General features: G+C 45.1%; 1 long non-coding RNA gene across 2 annotated transcripts in view; it reads left to right on the top strand.

Annotated features, from left to right (window-relative positions):
• Positions 1–25,537, top strand: part of LOC146430438 (uncharacterized) — a 227,433-nt gene that overhangs the window by 184,024 nt on the left and 17,872 nt on the right. For both annotated transcript variants that reach the window (XR_014855370.1, XR_014855371.1), the window contains exon 3: positions 627–764. This is a non-coding gene — a long non-coding RNA (uncharacterized LOC146430438). The remainder of the gene's footprint in view (positions 1–626; positions 765–25,537) is intronic.

Genomic DNA, 25,537 nt, shown 5'->3' with positions numbered 1-25,537 from the left:
TGATACATTTAAAACTTATGAAGATAAATATGTTTATGGCCCAGTGATTGGTTACTGAGTGGGAACCATTGCTACCAGTTATCAGTGAGACTTCAGCTTTTGTAGTATGAAAGATTTTATATGGTTTGTGGCAGCATCCACAGCTTTATTAAACAAATTAAGAGTGCATCAGCATCAAGATGTGAGACAGCTGTTAACTGATAGATCCTAACAGCAAAATTCCCTTAGAGTCAGCCATGGTTAGCATGGGGAGGTGTCCTTTGTGGGCCTTGCTGTGCATCCCCTTGGCTTTTTTTCATTGTCTCTGACTCAGCAGCACAGAAGGAAATAATCCTCTTTGTTACATCCTCTCTCTTGGTCTATTTTCCCAGAGGATTTTTCCCTTTGTATTAAGAGCAAAGCTCTGGGTGGGGCCACGTTTACCTGAGGAGGAACTTCTCTGCAGTGCCGTTGTCTTTGGGTCCTGCCCAGCTGCAGGGTTGCGGTTTGGGGGTTGTTTCATGTCCTCCCCAAGAGCTGACACTCATTTGGGACTCAGCTATTTGGAAAGCCCCTGCAGCCCAGAGCTATCCAGGCTGGAAGATCAGGATCTCAAGTGAACTCTCTCCTCTCCCAGGACAGCTCAGAGCATCCTCAGGCAGCTGCAGCCCTGCACTGGTGGAATCTCTTTAACAACACCAGGAAGAAGCAGCAGGAAATGCAGACTGAAGTTCTTCCACACGAGCTGCTGCCAGACTGTCTCTGGAGAATCCCTGTGTCCTCAGGTAAGATCCCTGATTTCCATACTGGAGGTGGGGTGGGTTAACCCACCTTTCAGTCTGGTGGATGTTCCCATATTTCTAACTCTGCACAAGCAGGTCAGCATATTCTTCCATGGCCATTATCCTGCTGCTCCCACAGCCCTAGGAACACAGCAGGGAGCTGCATCAAGGAAATGCATTAAGACGAATCAGCAAGAGAGAAGGGACCTCTGGGCCAACTCCCTGCTTCTCAATTATTTATACTTCATAATTTCCAGCAAATCACTGGCTGTTTATTGGTGCTCATCTATAATTGAAGAGTTTCCTAGATCACTGGCCAGCTTTGCTTAAGTTGTAGCTGGCCGTGCCTTTGAAAGCTGTTAGGAAAACCCCAGAGGGAAAGGCAGGGTCTCAGGAGTGGCTGGGCATCCATCGAGGATACACACTTTTAATTTTTGGCTTTTGTGGGCACCTGGGACTGGGAGGTTTCCAGCATGTGGTTTACCATCTCCATTTGACCACATCACTGCAGGCTGCAGTACCAGGAGGACCTTGATCAGGAGGTGTTCCAAGGATTCTGCCTTTCCAAGCCTTTGCTCATACAGTGTGCTGTTTGTGCTGCCAAAAAAAAAAAAAGTGGAAGGTTTTGATCTTCCTGAAATTCTTGAAGAGGCCGTGAAAAAGGAGCTACTGTTCTGAATTGAGATGAGAAGCCAAAGCCTTGAAAACTTTAGAGAGGTTAAAATCTAAAGGGGAAAAAAAATCAAGTGCATACTTGTGCAGGGAGCAGAGTTGGCTTTGCATGCTTAGGATGGCTCCTTCATCAGGCCTGGTTCCAATAATATTTCAGCTTCATTTTTCTCTTTTCATGTCAGAATTAAATAATTTTGGCTGAAGCAGTTGAACATTCCTGTTTCAAAACAGTAAAATGGGCTATTTTGAAAATTTTTTTATGGTATTGTTTTCAAATTAAAAAATTCCCTGGAATCAGCTACTTCAGAGCGAACAACTTCACACTGGAGCAACTAGGAAATTCTACTGAAAAAATGTTGAAATGTTCCCAACCAGCTCTATCCATCACTTCCTTTCACTACTACCCAATAAAAATAGCTCCCACATACCGCTGCAGTCAGGAGTGCCATGTTACAGAAGAAGAAATAACTAAGCCAACAAAATGACTCACATTCCAAAGATAATATACAAGGTAGGGCCTGGCCAACTGGTTCCATTCAAATTAGAACCAGCCTCAGCCCTCCTGCCCGAAACAAACTGATCACAAAATATGATCTGTTGTTGTTTTATGATGTTTGCTCGTTTTATTTTCACACACTTCTATTCACAATCTCCCTTCAGTGGAACTGGACATGCCTATAATGCTGCAGGGACTGCAATTGCTCCTCATTTTTACCCTAACCGAAAGCAGGAAGCAATAGGGCTGTGCTGAGGGGATTTGTTCTTGGAAAGAGGTTTGTTTCAGCTTGGAGTTTGGTTAAAGCAGATCTAGAGCTTTGCGCAATTGTAGTTTTGCACTGCTGGATTTCTCTTTTTGAAGTGATGTGTGTTGAAGCAGCAGAGTTGGAATCTGACAGAAGTCAGCCAGTGTAATTCTGTGAGAAGTGTCATGCATGAGCATAAAGAGCTGGAGCACTGTGTTCCCACATGCCCTTAGAACCTGAAATATCCCTCTTAATTTTAAACATATAAATCAAAGGCATAAAGCTTTTAATTTTATTGTTGTTGTGAGGTACTGAACTAATACCCTGAAGTTTTTAGCTCGTTAATTCTGTCGATCTTCACAAAAGCACTCGTTCCAGCAGAGTGAGTCCTTCGTGTAAGTACAACTTCTCAGCCAGCTTGGTAGTGTTTTTCAGAGCAGCTCATGGTTTAGGGTGAATGCATTTTAAAGCAATCTATAAATCTTTATGATCTTTGTTTTTCTTTCTCTTGCTTGCATACTTGGCAAGCATTTCTAGTTTGCATCATTGAAAATTTGATTCACCTATGTTCAGTGGGTGAGATTTGTCCACATCTGAAAAGCCAACATCAAGCCCTTTGCACCTTTTAAATCTTCAAAATAGGACTGAAGCAGGACATTATGGTTTGCCAGACTGTTGCACCACCTTCCCCTGAAGCTGAGCTGAGTTTCAGCCAGACAGAATGAAGGGGGTGAGGGTGGAGAATGAATTACTGTGACCTTGCAATGTGCTGTGAAAGAAAAAAGTGTTTTGGGGGTTGCAGTAATGATTATGACTTTCTTTCCTCTGTGGCTTTGGTGCTTTAGATTCTGCTTGGACAATTGCATCCCATTTGGGGCAGCCTGTTGCCAAAACTGGAAGCTTAGGAGAAAGTAAATGAATATTAAATGTCTACAGAACCCAGCTTCCGGGGAAGGGGTTTGAGTTCAGGAAATTTAGTTTAGATGAGCAGTGTGGACACAGTAAGTGGCTGCAAGAATAGCTGAGGCTGGTGACTGATGTGGAAAGGGGAGGCTTTTCTGGGCATGGAGGAGCCTCTGTATTAGTGGGAATTTTCAAAGGGAGACTGAACAAAATCCTGGATGATGTGGAAGGCATGGCCACAGTCCAGCCTGGCCTTGGACACTTCCAGGGATCCAGGGGCAGCCACAGCTTCTCTGGGCGCCCTGTACCAGGGCCTCCCCACCCTCCCAGGGAGCAATTCCTTCCTGATATCCTAACCAAAAATTCCCCCTTTTTCAGTTTGAAGCCATTGCTCCTTGTCCTGAGGATTGTTGTGTTTCAGAATGCGTTGGAATTGCCCAGAGTGCTTAGGTGCTGCTCTGTGTGTGTGAGGAATGAGAGGGACAGATGACGATGGGACAGATGAACCTGGAGCTGGACTCTTTTCCTTGGATCTGACTAAATCAATCCAGCCAGGCCGAGGGCACAAGGCATTTCACAGGAGAGTTGTCAAAAAGGCTTTTGTGCCATATAACTTTGACTCCCTCTGGCCTTGAACCAAGCCTGGAGCTGCCAGTGTTTATGGTGCTTGGTGGTGTTTAATGCTTGGCTGTTATTAAATATCTCTGCTGTGTGGTAACTTAGTGGTTTCTGGGGACACTCGGAGGAGTTAAGGAAAACAAGCTGGAAATTGAAGTGGATGATGGGAGTGCAGCAAGGTTTGTTACAGCTGAGTCCCTCTCCCAGCTCTGTGGTTGCACCAGGGACTCTCCAAGGCCTGGGAAAGTCCCCCAAGGAGCAGGATGCTTTGGAAATGCACAGCCCTGAAGTATCCAGTAGCATTTTCCTTTGCCCAAGTACTGGGGAACTTCTTAACACTGTTGTCAAACATCCCTGGTAAATGTAGTGATTATTGGACAGATCTGCACCAGGAAATAAATAAATAAAAGCCATAAGAAGAGAAAATGCACCCTCCCAAGATAGCTTTTATGTAGCTAGAAAAGTGAGGTGGTTTCCTGTTCTAAATATTTAACATGATGTTTATGATATGTCCTCTGGGGGAAGAGATGCTTGAAAGCTAATGTTTATGAAGTAAGTCTGGAGGGATGGAAAGGGGAGGTAGGGCACACTAACTAGGAAAAAAAAAGGAGAAAAAAAAAAGAACCTCAGGAGATGTCCTGATTTATGGCTTTACTTGCTGGAGAAAAACCTCTGTTTTGTTAAAAAGGTTGCAACTGAAGGAAAGCAACTTCAACTCTGCTCCTTTTTGAAACCAGAAACCTGTTCCCTCAGTCCAGACAGGATCTGAGCCTGGGCCAGCAGGAATCTTTTACTGGCTGCTGCCTTTGTGCTTTGGAGCCCTGCAGAAGGGTTTGTGTCTCCACATCACGTGAGGCTGGAATGATGGGCTGATGGTTAAGAAGCTGAGCTACGTTTCAGAAAGGAGGGGTGAGTTCAGTTTCCTACTCTGCCAAAGGCTTCTAGTGTGATATTTGGGTGTTTAATCTTCCTTTGTCTCGGCTCCCTGTCTGGGAATAGCAACAATTTCCTGATTCAATTGGGAGATTGAAAATAAATCACTTTATTGTTAAATAGTTAAAAAATAAAGGCCTGCATAGCCATTATTTCAGGAGGGGTGACTGAACTCCTTGTGAAGCACATTTGGAATAGATGATGTTTTTCAACCCAGTTTATGAAAAGTAAACCAATTCTTGGCTTGTTTTACCTGCCTAATTCTGTGTGTGAACTGCAGCCACCCAGGACCAGCTTCAGAGGTCCAGGAAAGGGTCTGGAGCACCAGGAGAGGCTGAGGGAGCTGGGAAAGGAGCTCAGCCTGGAGCAAAGGAGGCTCAAGGTACCTTGTGGCTCTGCACAGCTCCTGACAGGAGGGGACAGCCGGGGGGTCAGGCTGTGCTGCCAGGGAACAGGGACAGGAGGAGAGGGAACAGCCTCAGGGTTGACCCAAGGGGAGGGTCAGGTTGGACATCAGCAGGAATTTCTGCATGGAAAGGGTGGTTAAACATAGGCAGGGGCTGCCCAGGGAGGCTTGGAGTCCCCATCCCTGGAGGGATTTAACAGCCCTGTGGATGTGGCACTTGGGGACATGGGGCAGTGGTGGCCCTGCCAGTGCTGGGGAACTGCTGATGTTCTTAGAGGGCTTTTCCAGCATTAATGGCTCTGGAAGGCTTTGCCATCCCCAGCACAGCACGTGGGTCCTTTGTGGAAAGCTGGAGCTCACAGAGGTGGAGCAGCAAATGTTCCCACTGCTCTGAGTTTCAATAGGGTCAGTTCTGCCATTTCCTTTCCCAGCTGTGCCTGATGTAGGGAGTGTAAAAGGGAGGCTGCTGTGGAGGGGCTCAGTGCAGCTCCTGCTCCTGGTGCTGTGTCTGCTGGGCCCTCAGTGTTCCCTTGGATTCTGGCACTGAGGAGCCTCCAAGGCAAACATGAGGAATTTCCATCATAATCTTGTCTAAAATGAAATTCCCTGTGGCTTTAGCACGGAACTTTGAAGGTCTCAGAGAAGTCAGAGGCCAGGTAGAAAAATCCCATGTCTTTATCAATATTTTAGGTTTCTTCCCTGTGCTGTACTCAGCCAGGCTGGGAGTCAGGCCGTTTGTTTCAATTATTAAATACAGATTTATGACGTGCTGTTTTTCTTGGAAATAGAACCAGGCTTGGGAACAGTTTTCTTCTTGCAAATAACTGTGGCTGCAGTCAGTTCATGCAGGTAGAAACGTGTTGGTTGTGTTCAGAAATTCCAAATTTCTTACTGGTTTTCTCTCTATCTTTGTGGCTCTAACCTCTCTTATCAAAGTGTAACAGTGCCATGTCCCTTTTGCTGGGATTGCTGTGTTTTGCACAGGACTAGCCTGCTTTTGATGGCTTTTCTTTGGCATTCTCTCAGCAAGCTCTTGCAGAACTTCCCAACAGAGAAAATCCCTGCTCTGTGTCAGTCCTGGGCAGTCCTGGTTTGATGACAGTCAGGTCCAATGGCTCCAGCATGGGAACATTTCCACTGGTGTTGATCATAATAATAATAATGTGCTTTTCACTCCATTCTCTGGGCTGCTCTGACAACTCTATTGCAGTAACAAACATGGAAGGTTTCCTTCTATGTAGATATTGATATTCCTGTATAACTGTTACTGAATAAAATAACTTTTGTAACAGTTGGAACAGGGATGGTCAAAAAGATGTTTGAAGTGAGGGAGAGTTCAGGTATTTTGGGTAGAATTTCTCCAACAGAGAAAGTTGATAATATGTGATGTAGTTATGTTATGTATGTATGTAGTTAGTATGTAGATGTGCATGTTACAAAAACCAGGGAGACAAGTCTGCTACTCCTTCCCAGTAATCAGGGGAGCTGGGAAGGTTCTTTCTTTAAAGGTTCTTTTTCTTGTTGATGATACACAGAAAAGGCTGTTTTACATGCATGGCATTTACTTTTACTTAATACTCCCCTTAGCCCTAAAGTTGTGAGTCTCTTAAACTCCAGCATGAGAAATGACTAAACATAAGAAAACCAACAAACCCTTCCCTCCCCAAACCCCCCCACACCCACCCTTCCAAAACTTCATGTATTACCTGAGCAGCTGGAGCACTGAGCTGAGGCAAACATGGTTTCTAAAGTTTTTTTTTTAAACAAAAAATCCCTAACTCTAATCTATAACCCCCTTCAGACCTGCCTCTAGGGAGAAACCCACCAATTACTATTTACTTTACCAACCTAGAGTGATTTGTGGACGTATGTAAGAATTATTTACGGTTTCATGCAGGAAAAACTTTCAGCTCCCTATTTGCCCTTGTAAGTAATGAGTTGCCTCAGGGGATCAAAGGTCAGATTTTGGTTTTAATGCCCACCTCCTTTTAAAAAATAAATAAAGCAATCTATGTGAAAAGAAGAAGAAGGGAAAAAAAAACCCCTAACAGACTGAAAAGGCTCTGACTCCTGCTCTGCTTTGATGTTTTAGGTCTGGAAGGGATCATAAATTTGCTGGTGTGAGATAGAGTGATAATAAATGTAGCTTTTAACTGCTGGGTTTTTAGCTCACACAGCATCCATTATCACTGGCAACTGCAAAGGGAATGTACTTTTTTTTTTCTGTTGCTCTTTAGAAAGATAAATATCCACCCCACTATCCACTGCTGTCCCAAAAGCTCACATGATGCCTCTCCTTGTCATTCCCCAACATCTGTCATTCTTGGCCCAAGTGATTCGGGGTGTTGGTAAGAATCCGGGGCAGTTGGGTTGCCATTTGGTACAGCATTCCCTGTGTCAGCTCCTTCTTGGATGGATACTCTTCCAGTCGTTTGAGGTGAGCAGGGAATAGCCAAGGAATGGTTGGAAACAGGAAATCTGGTTGAGGTTCCAAGTTGGAGAAGTCTCGAGGTTCCCAAAAGAGCTGGAAGCAGAACAACTGGTTGGTTTTAGGACTTTCGCATCTCTGTTGGCCTTCGGTGAAACTCATCCCCTGGAGATCTCCCTTCCTCCTCTTCCTGACAAGCCCAGGGACTCTGTGCCCTGTCAGCACCTTTGTACCCCAGTGTGTCTTCAGCTCAGGCAAGAGGCACTTTTGGAAATTCCTTTAAAAATCTGATGGATACTTTGTGCCAGCCTGGAGTGGAGCTTCCAGCCCAACAGCCTTAGTCATGTCATGAGCTTCTGCAACAACCTTGTTAATAAAATGATTTTAGCCCCTTAGATGTCTATTAATGTCTTTTTGCTGAATGCCAGCAACCTCATATTCCAACAATTTCCACAAGCACTTATTGATTATGTATAGATTTGGAATGAATTTTGCCAAATCAGTTTATTACCCCTATATGTCTCTCTATCTGCTTTGCTGTGTGAGTAAACACTTCAGGTATTGTTTCTGTTTTTCCTAGGTCAGCAGTTAGGTAATTTTTACTCAACTCACATCCATTATGGATCACTTCTGTTAGGAGTATCATTTATTATTATTCTTTGAAGTCCAAACATAGATTTCTTTCTCTGGTCTGCTGCAAAACTTAATGATTTCCCATATATTCTTTCAGTCATCCAGTCTAAATGAGAATGTCATCCACTCAAAAACAAGAAACTGTTAGAAAACTCTGGGAGTAGAACAAATGCTGGACAGCACTTTTAAGTAAATAACATTCAGAGGGTGTATTAAAAAACACTGACTTGATTTTTACTAACAGCTCGATGCAGTTAATACTGTTATTTATAGTGGCTCTTGCTCTTAGTTCCTTTTTTTATGTCTTTATTGAAATTGCATTTATCAGAGAATATCTTTTATTACTTGGCCTTTCTCTTCCAATCATGGAAATAACCCTATTTTCATAGATTAAAAAAAAATGTGAGGTCAGTGGGATGTGTTGTGTAGTCTGAATTCTTCTGCAAAGGAAGCCAGGCCCTTTGAATCCATTTCTTTATAACTTCCAGAAAAGGGGTAGCAGTTAATTCCCATGGCTTTGGAGCAGTTAATTGCTAATTTGAATATGTCTGGGCGTAGCTTCTGACTAAATTAATCCACCCAGGGTTTTAATTTAATGATCAGCTTTACCTCTGGCTTTATCTTTGGGGCTGATCACAATTTTACTGAGTCCATCATCTTGGGTTTCTGTTCCTGTGTTGTTGAGTATGTCCAAGAATTAATTTGGATTTTTGTCCCAGTTCATCACAGGGACTTTGGCTGCTTGCCTTGGCCATACTTTTCTCCTCTCTGGGTCCATGCAGGTGGCCATACCTGCCCCTCTGAGGTGGAGTTACAAGGGGAGCCATTTCATCCCCCAGAGCTCTCTGGGACAGATGGGATGTATTACCTCGGGACATGCCTGTGCCATTGGCTCAGTTGAGAGCCTGGAGGATTATCTAGGCTAGACCTCATTTCCTGGCTGCTGAAATTAGCTGAGATGTATCCTGCTCATAACTACAAGTTTCTATAGCCCTAGAAATCGTTTTTATGGGAAAGTTTGTCTTAGCCATCTGATTTTATTGAAAGAATCTTACTTCTTTGAATTGGCTATTTTTATCAGTTCATCGTCAGTTCTCTTTTCTGATTCTCCTTCTCAGACAGTCCCAACTTTCTGGATTCCATATAAGAAAGGGTACATGGTTGTCAGCAAATGGATCACTCATCCCATGAGTAACCTCACAGTAAAAAGGAAACCTGGATTTCAGTGACCACCTGGAACTGAGACTGGGAAAATATCTCAGCATAATGTGAACTTGAGTGGTTGTGAGGCTGGGCTCTAGATAAGGTCAGTTCTGGGGCTAAAAACATCTGCTTCCCTGGGCTGGATGTTGTCCATACTCCTTGGAATAGGACAGCTCCTCACGGGAGATGTCAGCCAAGTTCTGGAAGCAGCTCTGGTTATAAACTCTCTCAGGAAGCTCCTGCTGGTGTCTGGCAATGCTGAATGCTCAGGTGGGAAGAACCGAGGAGGGCTGTGTTGAAGTGACTCCTCAGTGGTTGGGATTAGGCAGTGAAATACAGAGAACAAGAGGAACTGGAGCTGGGAATGTTCAGGTAACTTGCAGTTGCCTTTTGAGAGGTGTTAGTGTCCCTGTTTGAGCATCCCAGCTGGAAGCTGGATAACACAGCTCAGCAGCAGAGAACACACCTAAACACAAGGAATCCTTATTGCTCCAAGAATGTGGGGGGCAGATTTTATGGGCAGAAGATTTTTTTTTTTTTTTCTGTCATTAAACCAAGTGGAATGTTTAGAATAGCAATCAAAATTTTAGTCTCATCTCTCTTGAGTTGTTTCCTACTTCAGGCAGATTTGCCAGAGCTGGATACCTGTGTTGTCCCAAAAGGGTTTTGAAAAGAATACCAAGGGTAAAACCCACGAATTCCTGACTGACCTTAGGAATGTCTCATTAACACGCTGTTTCCTTTTGTTATCAGTGACTAATACCTATTCCCTCCATGAACAAAATAATCTCTGTGGTGTGTTGGATCGTTTTAAACTGGGGAACAGGGATAAGGAAATCTGAACATCAAAGCGGTTGTGGAGGAGGGCTTATCTGTGGAGCAAAGGTGCAATGAACACAAACCAATGCATTCTGTGCTGTCCTCAAGGTCTGATAATCTGCACCACACTGAGATGCTGTTGGATTTCAGCAGTCAAATAGAGACAGAGAGAAAAAAGACTTCACCATTTAGCTAATCAGGATTACACCCAGCTAATGGAGAGAGGTTGTTTTCCCTCTTCCCTATCATCCTGGTCGATTCCAATTGATCCAAGTTCTGCTGAGCGAGAGCAGTCCTTCAAAGTTTATTCTGGTGTCAATTTTTATAGTTTCCCCCGCTGATCAATAGAATGCATAATCATTAAGGCAAAGTTTGTGAAAGCTAATCCTTCAATAGGAGTTTTATGAATGGCTCAGAGTGGGCTCTAAGCATTTGGATGTAAGTGGAACCTTTAATCAGGTGAGTGACAGCAGACAGTCAATAGGATTTGCTGAGATTGGATTCTGATTTTCTATACAGCTCTGCAGAGTGAGCAGGAGAGAGGGGAATTGGGATGGCCAAAGGAACAGACACAGGCTAAAATGGAAGTTTCTCCTCTTTCATTATTTATAAAATGTATTTCCAATATTTTAAGAAACACTTTGTACTTGTGTATAATTTTTCACCTGGAGAGCTCAGATGGGGACATTTGCTGATTAAACACTACATCGTCTTCTTGTGAAGGTGAATAACAATTACTGCTGCTTTATGCTGGGAGAGCTTCCTGCACCAGGTTTTCCAAGTGCAACATCTTTGGAGCTTCTCAGCAAGATGAGAGAAAGCAGAGACTGATGCAGTGACTTCCATGGAGTAGGACAGTGGCAAAGGAAGAGGAACGTCGGAAGTGGTTTTGGGTTTGCCCACTTGGCATGTGCTTTAACTGTGGATTTGGTTTTTCCTTTTTTGACACATTCTGTCTCTCTGAAAGGACTGATCTGAGTTGTGTAAACTAAGAAGAGTAAGGAACTATTTAAATCAGGGAACTGGAAAATCAGAGGATGAGTGGGATGAGCTGTTGCACTGAGCTCATCACTACCAAAAAGCGCTTGGTGACAATTTAGTGTCTCTCCTTCCCTGCCTTTTCAAATGCAGTGAAGTGAGCAGAGCAAACCTGCCATCAGGACACCTTTTCCAGCAGCAAGAAATATTTTTGCTTGGGCAAATGATTTCTTTTTGCTGAAGGATCTGCCTTAGTGTTCCAGGATGAGAAGGAAACAGCCAAGGGAGAATCTGTCCTGCTTGGTCTGCTGATGAATTCGGTGTCAGCACACAGACCTGTGTGCAGTTGGACACTCTGAGCATTCCTCACCTGTCAGGTTGGGCAGTGCATTGAGGGAGGAAACTAAAACTGCTGGAGAGCAAAGCTGGGCTTTTCATTTGCATTTTGCAAGAACAGAGTAACAGACATGAATCATGTGAATCGTGGTCAGTGAATTCCTTTGCAGCTGGCAGATTGAGGGCTTGCTAAGAGTGTTTCAAAGTGAGTTTAATGTTTTAGTGAGTTGCCTGCTCTAAACTGATCCAGCTCCATTGGCTTCCTGAGCTTTGCATCAGCTGAGCATTGTCCTCAGGTGCATCACCTGGCTTTTCCCTCTGATGGTTTAACACGTTTAGAAAGCAGGTTCTCATTTGGGGGTTGAACAAAGCTGTCTTGAGCTCCATCAGCTGAGCTCCTGGGGCTGCACCTGCAGGTGGGCTCAGGGGTAGGGCTGATGGACTAGCTCATGGCCCTCTGTGCCTGAAGCTTGTGTGGTTGTGCTCCTCATCTTCTGCTATTGGTCCACTGGGAACTTGGTAAAAGTGGATTTTTTAATTTTATTTTAGCTGAATGTGTTTTCTTTATTTATTGCTGTTTCATAGTCCCTGGAGCATTTTATCATTACGAGTGCACAGCAGCATAAGTAGGGAGATGATAAGAAATGGAGAAACTCTGCTTATGGCAGCACCTTCAGGAGTTCACAGAAGTCAGACCTATGCAGGAAATTGTTAAGAGAATAGAACATGCTAGATAAACTCGAGGAGTGTAGCTGTGTTGGCTCCATGTGCTGGCCCTGACCTGGGGAAATGGACTGAAATGCTGCTAGGTTTCCAGGAACAGGCAGGACTATGAGAGAGCTGTGCTGTGGCAACACCTCCACTTTCCCATGATAAGGTTTGGGAGGAAGTGTGTGATGAATGAAAGCCCTCTTGCCTCATAGAGGAGTTACCACCCAGTGACTGTTGGCAGTTTCACACCCAGATCTAGAACTGAATGTTGCTTCTTGACCCCATTGCTAAAAGATTGGAGTTTGGTATTTTGTATTAAATGCTTGCAAGACTCTAGCTTGAACTGCTTTTGAGTGACAAAGAGGGGGCAGCTCTGAACTTGGAAATGATTCATTGGTGAGATGTGTTTCAAAGCTTTTGGTCTGACAAGTGCTAACCTTTGATCTGGTAAATGAGGACTTCACCCTATGGAGGTGAGGGAAGGGGATGAGAAAGGAGGATTGATAAATAGGGAAAGGGGAAGATGACTTGGGAAAGGTCAGTGGGATCTGAGAGCTGGGTTTGTTGTATCAAGCTCAGGTGCAAGGAGAGGCTGAGGGGGCTCAGGAAAATACAAGACCCTGTAGACTGGGAGAGTGCTTCAACTTCCATTCCTCCACTGTTCCCTTCTCTACCTTCTCCTGAAAGCACTGGTTTGCTTTGCCAGGCTGACTGGGAAGGACATTGGCACTCAGGGTTGGTGTTGGAATTGTTGTTCCACTCAGCACCTAGGCTGTCCCAGCCATCCAACTGTGCAGCCCAAATGTGTGTTATGGGCAGATGTGGCTGCACAGGTTTTGCTTCCAGGACAGATGGTGGCTGTGGGGAGCTCACTGGACCTTTTCTTGTTAACCTTGAGTGTATCTGTGCTGTCCTGGAGCCCATGGAGCCCCTGAGAGTCAGAGAGCAAAGGCAGCTGAGTTCAAACTGCCCTTGGCAGGACTCAGCATCAAAGGTGCTTTCCCAGAGATGTTTCCCAGAGTTTTATGAGTCTTAGCTCACCCCAATGCTGGAATGCTGTGTTTATGACACATCAGTTTTCCCTTCTCTTTTGTCATTGATTTCCTTCTGGCTGACCAATTAGTTTTCCTGCTCCACCAAATGTTTCATGTTCTGCTGGGCCCTTCCAGAGGCTGATGGTGCTGCTCCCCAGCACTGCTGGGATGCCTTTCCATGATGCTGGGATGCCTTTCCAGCCTTCCCCACACCCCTCCCCCTGCCTCCCACTATGGTAAATATTTTAGTACTCGTTGAAATCAATTGAGCCTCATCAATTGGAAATACAGTGTAAATCACTGGGACTTTTGCATTCACCCCAGAAATCAATTTTCACACATTAGGGCTATTAGCTTATTGAGAAGTGTGTGATAAATGGCTGTGGGCCATCGTGCAGCCACACCTGCCAGCTCTGCATTTTGCATCTCAAGTAGGCTCTGATCAGGGGGATGCCAAGGAGAGGCAGCTCTCGGTGTGGGATAGCAGACATGAGGCTCCTAGCCAGACAATCTGTGCCTGGAGATCAATAACACCACGAGCACTAACTCATCCTCGCTGGGCTGCAGGCGGCTCGCAGCCAAACCTGTGGTTAGGCAGCTAATTTTTATTCTCTCACAAAGATGAGTGTAATTTGGGGAGGAAAGGTGAAATGTGGATTGCAAACATTTAATAAGACTAATGCAGGAGTTTAAAAAAGCAGCTTTTGTGTGAGTCAATATCCTCCTTCCACACAGCAGCTGCAGGTAGGGTGTAGAAGTGCCGCCTCCTTCTGTCCTCCAGCGCTCCAGGGAAGGAGGATGCACTGTTCATTTCCAGCTGTGATACAGGGATAACTGGGATTTCTAGTCTCACTCAGTAATTCCTTCCTATCCCTTGATTTCTAATAGTGGCAGCTAGTCAGCTTCTTGCTGAACGAGTCTGGGAGAGGTGAGGGATCTGGTGGCCTTGGCCAGTGCCCAGCAAGTCCTTCTGTGGCCATCTGGAAGACCTTGGTCTCTGTTTCCAAGATAGGACATAACTCATTCTTCTCAGTTACCAGTGGCAGTCCAAGCCATGGGTGACTGCAGGGCCTTGGAGGCTCTCCAGGGCTGCACTCTGTGTTCATGTGCTGTGTAGTTTGGCATTTTACACGTGTGAGGCACCCCTGGAGCTGTGGCACTCGTGCATAAGTAGGGCAGTCTCTTTGGCTACAGATCTTATCCTAGTCCTTCTCCTAAAAACTTCTCCTATAAAAGCATTTTTCCCAATATTAGATATTTGTACAACAGGAAAAAAGGGATCCTGGACAGTGGATGGATTGTGCAAAGTCAGGAGCAATTGATTTTCTTGCTGTGCCGTGAATACTGGGCTTGTGTACTCTGTCATTCTAGGAATAAAATCCTGAGTTACTTTAAGGGACACAGGAGATCGATGTCGTCAAAGGTTCTTTCTCAAGATGAGCAATGCGGGCTTAGAGCAAAGCTCCTTCCTGTGAACATCTGGATGGGAGTGACTGATCACTTTGGAGGCCTGGCCAGTGGTGCAGTAGGGGGTTTCCTTGCCCAGACACACAGATGTGCTGTGGCCTGGCTTGTTTTAGTGAAAGTGCTGCTGGATGGACTTGAATTGCATCAGGAGCACCCCAAGAACAACAGAGAGCCAGCACAGAGCACAGAGATGGCAGTCAGAAGTTCTTGGATAACACTTGCAGGTAGCTTTGATCCAGCCCTGGGATCCACTGTTTTGATGTTGATGCTTTATCACCCCCTGTGCCTCTCCCCTTCTTGCTTGTTTGCTTTGAAGGCCAAACTGAGGTCCTGAGCCCTGACTCAGTTTGAGATGCTCTTCCTGCAGGAAGCAGTGACCTGCTCCCCAAAGAGTGCCAGCGAGCTTTGGCAGCTCTCACAGCAGCACAGACAGCTGCCTTGAAAATGTTCACACCTCAGAGCTCCTGGGTTTCATTCAGCCACATTGCTGCAACATTTTCCAGTCGCTGCATCCAAAATTTTGCCTTTCTTCTTCCTTACAAGTTTGGTATGGAGAGCACCCCCCATGCAGTGCAGAGCTGTTGGGTGAGGTTATTCCCAAGGTCTGCAGTTTGAGGCTGGCGAGCAGCACTGCCGGGCAGGGGCTGCATTGCCTCTCTGACAGTCCAGGGCTCTCACCCTCAGCTAATTACTTTGATCCTTTACACTTTGTAAAAATTCTTACAACACAAAATAAGTCCCCCCTGGCTTTAACCTTGTGACCTGCCCGGCCCTTGTAAAAGGGAGGGAGCAAAGGCAGCCTGCACGCCCAAACACACGCACTCACCCTGTGACTGCATCCACATCCCCACAAACTGCCTAAAGCCTGGGGCTTTAATAGTTTCCTCCCAGGACTCCCACAAAAAGGCAAATAAAACTCCTTTTACAAGATAGCAGAGCAGCATGAAGGATCAACTTCACCAACAACAAGTTCTTTCTTCAGTTCATTTGTTTTAAACCTCCTTTTCTTGCAGATTTTGATCCTCTGAGTGCCTCTCCCCTTCCATCACCGTCCCTCTTGCCTGCCCTGCTGCCAACAGCTTAATGGCTAAAACAAGCAGGGTATTTTTTCAGGATCTGCTTGTTCACAGGGAGTAACCTGTGTGTGAACACATACTTTTAAATTCCCTTTTCACAAACAAGGAATGTTTCTTCTTTCTTCTTCACAGGACCCAGCTGAGAAAAGAAATGCAGAGGCAAGAGAGGGAAAACCATCATATTTATGAAGGGCAGTTAAATAGAGCAGGGATCTGTGAGGTAGCTGAAGAGAGATACAATACAGGTCTATAAAATCAGAAGTGGTCTGGAAAAATAAAGAGGTTGTTACTCTTTTACCTTGGTTAGTACAAAAAGCAGATTCAGTTCTTCACACAATGTGTATGTCCCTTTCCCTGAGCCAGGGGAAGCATTTCAGAGAGTGGTAACTTGGTGAACAGCATAAAGAAATAAAAGTTTCTGTATGGTTTAGATTAAGGATGGGAAACCAAATTTGTATCTTGCTCCCTTACTGGCTGACTTGTATTTATAAAACTTACAGACACTTAATAATCTCGAGACTTCTTTGACATATTTGGTGAAGAATGCTCAGCATTTTCTGAAGTTGCCATAAACCAGAATATAGTGCAAGCTGCACACACATCAGGATTCAGGAGCCTTGCCTCTTTAGGAAAGCAGGGGAAAAAATAAAACCCTTAATTTGCCAACTAAACCCACATTTGGATGCTTTTGTCATTTCCTCAGTTAAGCCAAACCCAAACTGTTTGAAAGCTTTTAGGCTTTCATTTATTTCTCCCTTCTTTCTAGTATTTTTTATTACCCATGCTTGAATTAGATCTGGTAAAGGAAGGAGTTCAGGAACAAAATCCTGCAGAGTCTGTTCTTCTTACCAGATCACCTGAATGTGACAGGCAAAGAAAATCTCTAGACTCAGATGGAACCAAGGGTGTCATCTCATGTTCTCTGGGAGCCAGGAAATGGATTCTGGAAACCCTGTGGGAGGGAAAAAGCACCCCAGGCTTTTGGTGAAAGGTCTGCAGTGTCTGTGCTGTTCCATTTTGCTGGACATTGAGGTCTTGGATCCAAGGCTCAAGACAGGGAGTGAAACTTCCATGCTATTGCTGAGGATGGCTGTGGAGGCAATACCTGCACAGAAACATGTTGTGTTTGTCCTTTAATGAGAAAAACCCCTTTGTATTGTGAATGTGAGAAGTTTCTACAAGTTCATTTGGCAGTTCTAACCCTAAAATAAAAACAGAGGCTCCTTTTAGCTCCCCACATGAAATCCTTATGCATCTTTTCTCCCTCAGGGTGAGGCAAAGCCACAGTCTCCAGTAAAGATCTGTGGAAGCCATTCAGCAGATAGTGGCATAATTAGGAAATGTGTGTGTCTGAAGCAAAAAGGTGGATTTTGTGGATGCTTAGGCTTTAAAGCTTTGGGATCAAAAGTGCAACTGACAGATTATAAAGGATCAAGGGAGACTCTTGATAAGATTTTCACCGCCTTGCCCTTCTTTGGAGAGGGTAGTTGTTTCTATAGGAGCTCCCTGGGCTGGGATCTCACTTGTTTGTCCATCTTTGTACAGCACAGGAATGCCCTTGCTACTTGCCTGGGAATCTTTGGTATCCTTTTACTGCACTTTGGTGATGTTCAGGGAAGACTCTGTTCCTGTAATAGAAAAAGGAGACTCCTCCCCAGTGCCCTTTCCCCTGTGAGAGATTCTTTGTGGGTTTTCTCATTCCCTCCAGGCCTGTGAGCCTGGTTTTATCCCATCAAGGGAGACTTGAACTCTCCAGTGCTGAGGTTTTTCCCTGCTTTTGTCTAGGTCAGCGTCCTGCACGCGAGAGTCTGAGTGGAGCCACTTCCAGACTCAGTCTCTGTAGGGTGCTGACCATGCCAGAGCTCTGACCACAGCCAAATCCTAGTCCAGAGCTCCAAGCTGCTCTCTCTTTCCCCAAGTTGCCTGCTTGTACTAAATACTGGGGCAGCTCTCTAAAATACTGAAGGAACAAAGCATGCAAGGCAGTAAAATGAGGCAATTAAACCTATAAAACCAGGGTTTACAAGGGAATTTATAGTGTCAGAGGCTTTTTATAGCTTTTTTAGATTAGTTTAAATAAAAAAGGGGGAGAGAGAAAGAGAGAAAGAGAGAGGGAGAAAAAGAGGACCTGAAACTTGAGGAGACTTAAAAGTTCAGAGAGAGGCTTTTAGGAAGAACAGAGGGGTAATAATTAGAGGCACATTTTCCATTTCACTGTCTTTGCAAATTGAAATTAAAGAAGGAGGGGGGAAAAGCACGCACAGAACAACAAGCAGTTTACGTTGCTCCCTCTTCCTCCTGAACATTTGATTTTTCAATTTCTGTTCTTTTGCTTTCTGGCCAGGTGGGAGCATCCTCATCACTTGGGCAAAGAGACTAAAGATTAATCTCAGGTGAAATTTAGGTTTGGTTATTTTGCCCTCCTGCTGTGCCTGCTCACAGGTTCAGAGTGCCTTGCAGATCTGGGAGCTCATGTTCAAGGGGTGAAATGGAGCCAGCACCTGATTAAAGCAAATTCGGCCAGCAGAGACAATAGACCCTGTGTTTTAAAGGCCTTGTGGTGTTTTAGTTCCTTCAGCTTCCCTTGGCATTCCACAAACACAACCAGGAGATGAGATTGCCTTGGGAGTGTCTAATCAGAGCCTGTCTTGGCTTTTGTCTGTTCTGTGTGAACGCAGGACAAGGTGATTCACATCTCCCAAATCCTGCATCCTCCTCCAAGGAAGCACCTCCTTTATTCAGGCCTGGCTTCCTCTCCAGCAGTGGACACACAGTGCTTTCAAAATGGTGTAAATAAACCAGCATTTCTGAGCCCCTCTTTTCTCCAGCTCTCTATCCCATGCAATTCCTCTGAGCAGATCCTTGAAAAGGCCAAAGTCTGCTGTCCTGAGCTCCAGTGTTGTGGTTCTGCTTTTTGTGTTATTGTCTTCCATCAGTTTTGGTCCCTTTAGAAGTGGCCCCAGAGCCTGAGCTCTGGGATGGCAGGAGAAAATAGTCTCAGCTCATGTCTGTGGCCATTTTTTCCTTACATAAAGAGGAAATGTCTGCTGGAAATCTTGTTGCCATCACTCTCTCATTTGTACCCTTAGGAAAATTCCCCTTCCCATGGTGTTTGTAGGGTCTTGCCCTAGCCAGGGAGCTTGGTGTCTGGAACACTTTGCTTCATTGCTTCTCTTTACACTCTTCTCTTTTTCCTGTGTGGAATAGTTTACTTCAGTAGAATGTGGATCCTGGTTGGTTGCTAGAATATGCAATTAGTAAATTACTAATTAACCATAGCAATTCATCATCCTGCTGCTGTGCAGTTTTTTTGTAAACCTGCCTGTTCTCTAAGGCTATATAAGTAAAGGGCCCAGCCTTTGAGAAATAAGCTTACAGGAGACAGGAGCCAGCAGCCTTGTACTCCAGGTGAGCTTGAGCCCCTGAGTGGGACAATTCTGCCACTGGAGAAGGTGACAGAGACAAGGGTTCCACCACCCTTGGGTGGGTTCTGCAGCAAAAGGGGAGTTTGCCCATGATAATCTTCAGCTCACCTGAGCTAAATCATTCCTTTGTGACAATATAAAATGCAGGGTGAAGGGTGAGCAGGACAGACAAAACCTGAAAGGAGTGAGGATGTGTGACAGAGAGAAGTGGAGGTAGAGAAGTAGAGAAGTTCAGATCTGAGATGGGCACAACCAGCTCCAGAGTGCTACTCTGGCCCTTGCAAAAGGCATGAACAGTTCTGAACTCTATCTCCCCATGCTTTCCTGCCAGAAAGAGGTTTAAAAATGAAGCACAGCAAGGCAAAATTACCCATTTCTGATCCCATTGACATGGGGGTAATTATCTTCATTGGAGATGTTATCATTTTACAGTGAGATTAGAGTCAAGCCCAGCATTCTTGAAGCAGCGCTTGAGTTTTTAAAGTCTGCAAATGTGTGTTATTGCAGTCACACGATAAATAGTTCTGAAATCAATAGAGAAAGCTATTAAAAATGTGGGTTTTGTCTCTGTCTAGTATGGTACATTAAGATACATGGATCATCCTACAGTCTCTTTCCCTCTCTCTCCATATATGTGTGTAGGGCAGAAATTTTAGAGTACTCAGCGTTGGTCAAAATGTCCCCAATGGAAAATACAACACTGACCTCAAATAGCATCACATTTTAGGGCAGTGATGAGTGATTTCTAAAATGCTACCATTAAGTATATATTTAAAGAGAAATCACTAGAGGAAGAGTGAGTCTAACTGCCCTCATCCTAAAGTTTGAGAAATAGTGATGAGAGGAAGCTCTGGCTGGGCAGAGCTCACTGTTCAGGTCATCCCAGTCCAGTACTGATCTGGCATTTCTATTGTGATTTCCCACCTGGGATTTATTTTTTGCAATCTGAAGAGCTGCTCAAGGAAGAAAACGAGCCTGGAATGACTTGTTCACATCTTCTGTGTTATCAAATGCATCAAGAAACAGAGAGCTGGCTGCATGAAGCTCTCAGAAAGACAGGATAAAAAAAAAAAGCCTCACATTTGCTAGTTGCTAAATACAACTTTGAGTAAGCACTGGAGTCAAACAAACAACTTTTACGAGTGAGAAGATCCATCTGCTATCACTGCTCTTATGGATCTTTCTGTGCTCTGATACTTCAGTATTTTAAATAACATCTAATGGGCCTGAACATCCAAAGCAATCAATGTTATTCAAGCTCCACAGCCCTCGCTGCAGGTGTGGGCTGTCCTGGCATGGCAGGCTTGGAGCCAGAGCTTCAGCTCCTTTCAATCCGTGTCAGCACTTTGCAGCTTGCTCAGGACCTGGCTCCAGAGAAAAGAAAAGTCTTGGCCAGCAAATAATCTTGGTCTGCTCTAAATAAAGCTCCTTCATTGATCCCAGTGGATGCAGAGCCACTGTGCTGCTCCGGTGCTTGGAGAAAAGACTGCTCCTAAAACCTGAGCCTGCTCAGAGCTCAGCAGAGAGGTGACCACACTCCAAGAGGAGCTAACAGGGAAATTAAACCTGCACTTCATGCCTGTTTAGTCTTCCCTGCATAGTTTGCAATGCCAGTGCTTGTGGAGCCATCATTGGGAACAGAGCTCCTCCTGGCAGGAGGTTCTCAGCCTGGCTGGCTGTGCTCCCATGGGCAGCATCAATCCTGAGCAGCATCCCAGAGTCAGACAGGTACCTGGCTGTGCTGCTGCCTGGCAGTCTGTCTGTCCCCACTCCTGGTGTGTACCTGGCTGTGCTGGACACCTCTCAGTCTGTCTGTCCCCGCTCTGGGCTGCAGCCTTGGCATGGCCAGGACAGTCCGTGGTTGGCCTGAGAGCCTCAAGCTCTGTCTCTGCCTGTCTCCCTTTCGTTTTCTTGGCTCCAGAAGTTAGATCAAATGTCTTTAAAGAGCACAGTTTGAATGATGGAGCTTATAATTCCATCTCGGGAGTTGTGATGACTCGAGCTTGGTTCTTGTGGTTTATGATGTCACCAGGAGCCATCGATGGACTCGTAGCCCCATTAGTCACCGTTGCCCTGTTATTTATTCTCTGCAATAAATGGCTGCAGTTTAATCACCAGAGTAAATTGCTGAAGCATCTTGGTGGAAACTGTGATGTTACTGTAGTGGTTTCTATGGCAACAGCCATTCCATCAGGGAGGGTGATAGAGAGGGAACCAGGAATGGTGAGCCCTGAGCACCAGTGGGACAGGAGTGAGCCCCAGCCTCAGAGAGGGGACCTGGGACAATGCAGGCACACCCTCCGTGGGGAGAAACCCATTAATTGATGCCAGATATCACACATAGTCTGGAAAATTGGGATGCAGATCCAGACTTCACCAACCTTGAGGCATTGATTTCATGCAGAGATTTTTAGGAAAAACTCCCAACTCCTCTGTGGAGATGGAAAGGAAAACTATCTTTTCTGCACAGTTTATTTTGTTTAGACTTTTTTTTTTCCCCTTTTCCAGTTCAGGTAGAAAAAAAGACTGAGGACAATTGAACCAAATAGTTCAGAACTTCCTACAGTTAAGGTTTGTGTTTGGTTTCAGTGCAGGCAAGAGAAACAGGAGATTGATCTGCATTTTCCTCATTCTTCTTTCCTTGTGGTCTTGTCTCTTTCTCTTTTAAAGGCCTGGTAGGATCCTGGATTTTAGTGGTGGTGGAGCATAATGTTCCTCGATAGTACATAAAGTTCCTTCTTTTTGGCAAAATATATTTGCCAATCTATTTAATGCCTGATGGTTGTGGATCTGCTGTTGGCATTGGAATAAACACAGGGCTGGGATGTAGTATCTTAATAGAATGTTATTATAACATAATTATTATTTATTGATTCTTAGTGAAGGGATATTTATGAGACAGTTTGGCTTTCCAAATCTCAAGTTTCCATTCAAAACCCAGATTTTCTAGATTTCTTTCTTTTTTTTTTTCTTTTTTCTCCCCCAAAAAAGTAAAATCAAAGCTTTAACTAAAACCCCTGTGTTTTCTGATTGTAAGAAAAAAGCTTTTAAATCCCTCTCCTCTCCTTTCTCCTTTCTCCTTTATTCCTCCCCATTTTCTATATTCGTTAATTTTTCTCCTTGGGAAAAAATAAGTAAAAGCCTTCTCTGTCCATCTTCTTTCAACACCCTGGGAATGCTTGCAGTGCTCAGCTCTTTTTTTCCTCATTTCCTCAGCTGAGCAGCCCTAGAGAAGTACCCCAGCACGTGGTATCAGTGCCCTGACAGTCTGCTGCTTATGGGAAATGTCATTTTACAATGTAACTTTTTTTTAAACTAAAACTTTATGATTTTCTACAAGGATTCATTGTTTTAAGCCATGGAACCAACATGTGTTTCTTGAGATATCACTTACCTTTTAAGCAAGTAGCAGTTGAGTTTTGGTCACCAGGCTGGGCTGTCTCTGGATTGCTGCATTTATTCTGTTCTGGTAACCTGATACAGCCCAGCCAGGGCAGAACAGAAAGAAAAGCCTTTTAATTTATGGTAGGTCTCAGTTCTAATCATGTAGTTGTGTCGACTTTGGCTTTATCGTGAATCATTTTTAATGACAGTTGAGGAGAAAAGAATTGAAGAGCAAATCTTACCTTTCTCATCACTGACAGCTTTTCATAGCAGATCAGATTTTTTTATGGCACAGCCTTGCAGTGACGGTATGATGCAAAGGAAGGGCTGAACCCAAGGGCTGCCCAGCAGCAGAGCACGGAGCCTTTTCCTGCCTAGCACAGGCCAGGCCTTTACAGCAGCAATTTCAGAGCTCTCTGTAAATAGAGAGCAATTTTTCACCTTGTGGATTCCTAAATATTGTCTGTGGAGTCTCTCATAAGGAAACTTGTGCTTCCTCATAGGAGACTTGGCTTTCTTGGTCACCTTTCAGAAGGACCTTAGAAGTTCCACAGGAACATCCCTGGACAAAAGGGTGGAAAAAGTTGATGGCAAAAGCCTTCATGGACTTGAATGTAGCCAGAATGTCACTGCTTCCCTGCAGTGAGCCTGGTGACATCTGTGTGTGAAGGGACATCAGTCAGCTGGGACAGCAGCTACAGCCCCGAGGCTGCCAGAGCTCCAGGAGCATTTGGACAATGCCTTTGGGCACAGGGTGGGATTGTTGGGGTGTCTGGGCAGGGCCAAGGGTTGGACTGGATGATCCTGTGGCTCCTTCCCACTCAGGGTATTCTGTGATTCTATTCTATCATATAATCCTATTTGCTTTGGTGTCTATGGTGTTGGTCAGAAAAGAAAATTATCCGAGGAAATTGCTGGTTTGGCATCATCTTGCCAAGAGAGCTGATTTCAAGGGTCATCCTCCTCCATCAGAGCCTGAGGCTGTGCACTCAGGAATCACAAGGCAGAAGTTTAATGCTGATCCCCTGAGTGGGGCAGGAGGAGGCACTGCTGAGGTGGTGCCCAGCAGAGTTAATCAGGAGATGCTCTCTCTGTAATTGGATACTGGCAGGAACCTGCAGTGCATCTCCGTGGCCACTTCCCAGCAGCACTAATGTGAACAGCTTTCTGAAAGCTCATCCCTTTTCCTGGCATGGCCACTCTTCACTGGGGCACTTGTTAACTCCCCCACCTTTGTGAGCTTTGCCCTGCCGTGCTCTGGGTGTGCCAAGGCCTGTGCCAGGCTGGAGCTTTCAGTGCTCCTGAAACAAACCCAAGACATCTCTTGGAGGCTGAGGGAGCAACGAGATGCCTGCACAGTGTAAATCCCACATCACCATGGGCTTCAAATGGCTTTTGTCATCCTTGTGTTTCCCCCATGACCTCCAACTTTCTCCTGTATGGAAACATTTCCAACTTAGGTTGGCTACACACTGCGTTCTTTCTGACACATTTTGACAAATTCAGTTTGATTTTGCCCTGGAGGTCTTTCTAGGCTTAATTTTATGGTTGTGGAAGGTCATCAAAAGGGTAGTGCTATTTAAAGACCAAATTGTGTCACATTTACTCATGGGACTGGTAACTCTTCTTCTTGAAGATGTCCATTCATTTCAGTGGAACTACACCCAAGTAAATGGCACCCATTGTAGGCAGAGGCACTGGGATCTGTCTTACTCCTCTCACTGGACTACTCAGAGCATAAAAGTCAAGTCCTTGTCCTCAGCATTGGTTTTCCAGCCCCTGTTGTTCCGAGGTGGCTTTCTGGCCCTCTGTGGTGACTGCCCCCACGGGGTTTATGAGTGAAATCCCACCTTTTTGCCATCAGAAGCAGCCATTTCCACCCCGACAGTAACTGGCTTAAGTTTTAGAAGGAGCATTTCAAACCCTGACATACCAAGTTTCTTCCCCTTTGCTTTCCACATTCTCAGGAGCATCCCATGCCCAACTTGGTGGGGCTTCTTGCAGTGTTGGGAAGTTTCCCATTGGTTGAGGGAGTGTCAAACCACTCAGCTGTTGATGTTGTGACACTGCCATGGTTACCCTCCCACAGCCCAGAGGTACACCTTCTTTAGGGGAAACAGGGTGGTTTGGGTGTTCCTGTATACCTGCACTGCCAAAGAAACAGCCATGGGCTGACTCATTCAGGTTGGAAAAGCCCTGTGAGATCATCAAGTCCAACCACTGCAGGCCCACCATGAACCTGTGTCCCCAAGGGTCACATCCATGTGGTTTTTGAACACCTGCAGGGATGGTGATTGCACCACTGCCCTGATCAGCCTGCTCACTCTCTGACCACCCTTTCAAGGAAGAAATTGTCCTCAATACCTGAACCTCCTCTGGAACAACTTGAGGCTGTTCCCTCTCCTCCTGTCCCTGTTCCCTGGAGCACAGCCTGACTCCCCCAGCTGTCCCCTCCTGTCAGGAGCTGTGCAGAGCCACAAGGTCCCCCTGAGCCTCCTTTGCTCCAGGCTGAGCTCCTTTCCCAGCTCCCTCAGCTGCTCCTCCATGAATCAGGATTTATGACCTTCTATGGAATGACAGTGAAACCTGGAGTGACACTTGGAGTTGATACTGAGAAGGTATTTTTCAAAGCCTTTCTTTTTTTTGTTCTTTTCATGCTACTGGAACCACGAAAGGGAGTCTAATTTAAAATATGAATTAGAAATTTTATACTTCTTATGGCTCTGTATTTTGGAGAAGCAGATACTTATCACATGCCTGTGTCCTTGGGGGAGTGTGCAAGGAGCTTTTGGAATAGGTTTTCTAGTTTTTGGCTAATGAGGAGTGGGGCAATTACTTATTCCAAGAAGCTGGAGCCAGGCTGACAGCCTGGGGGCAGACCTGAAAACACTGTAACACTTTAGTCTTTAGATGCTCTGAGATCTTTTAGAACAACTGCCTTGATCTTTTAGTGCCCTGGTAAATCATTTATTCTGATCACCTGCTCACAAATTCCTCCTCCCTGATC

The sequence above is a fragment of the Lichenostomus cassidix genome, chromosome 15 (assembly GCF_008360975.1).
Source record: "Lichenostomus cassidix isolate B80296 chromosome 15, HeHo_3.0, whole genome shotgun sequence".
Classification (NCBI taxonomy): domain Eukaryota; kingdom Metazoa; phylum Chordata; class Aves; order Passeriformes; family Meliphagidae; genus Lichenostomus; species Lichenostomus cassidix.
This window is presented reverse-complemented; position numbering and strand designations above follow the sequence as displayed.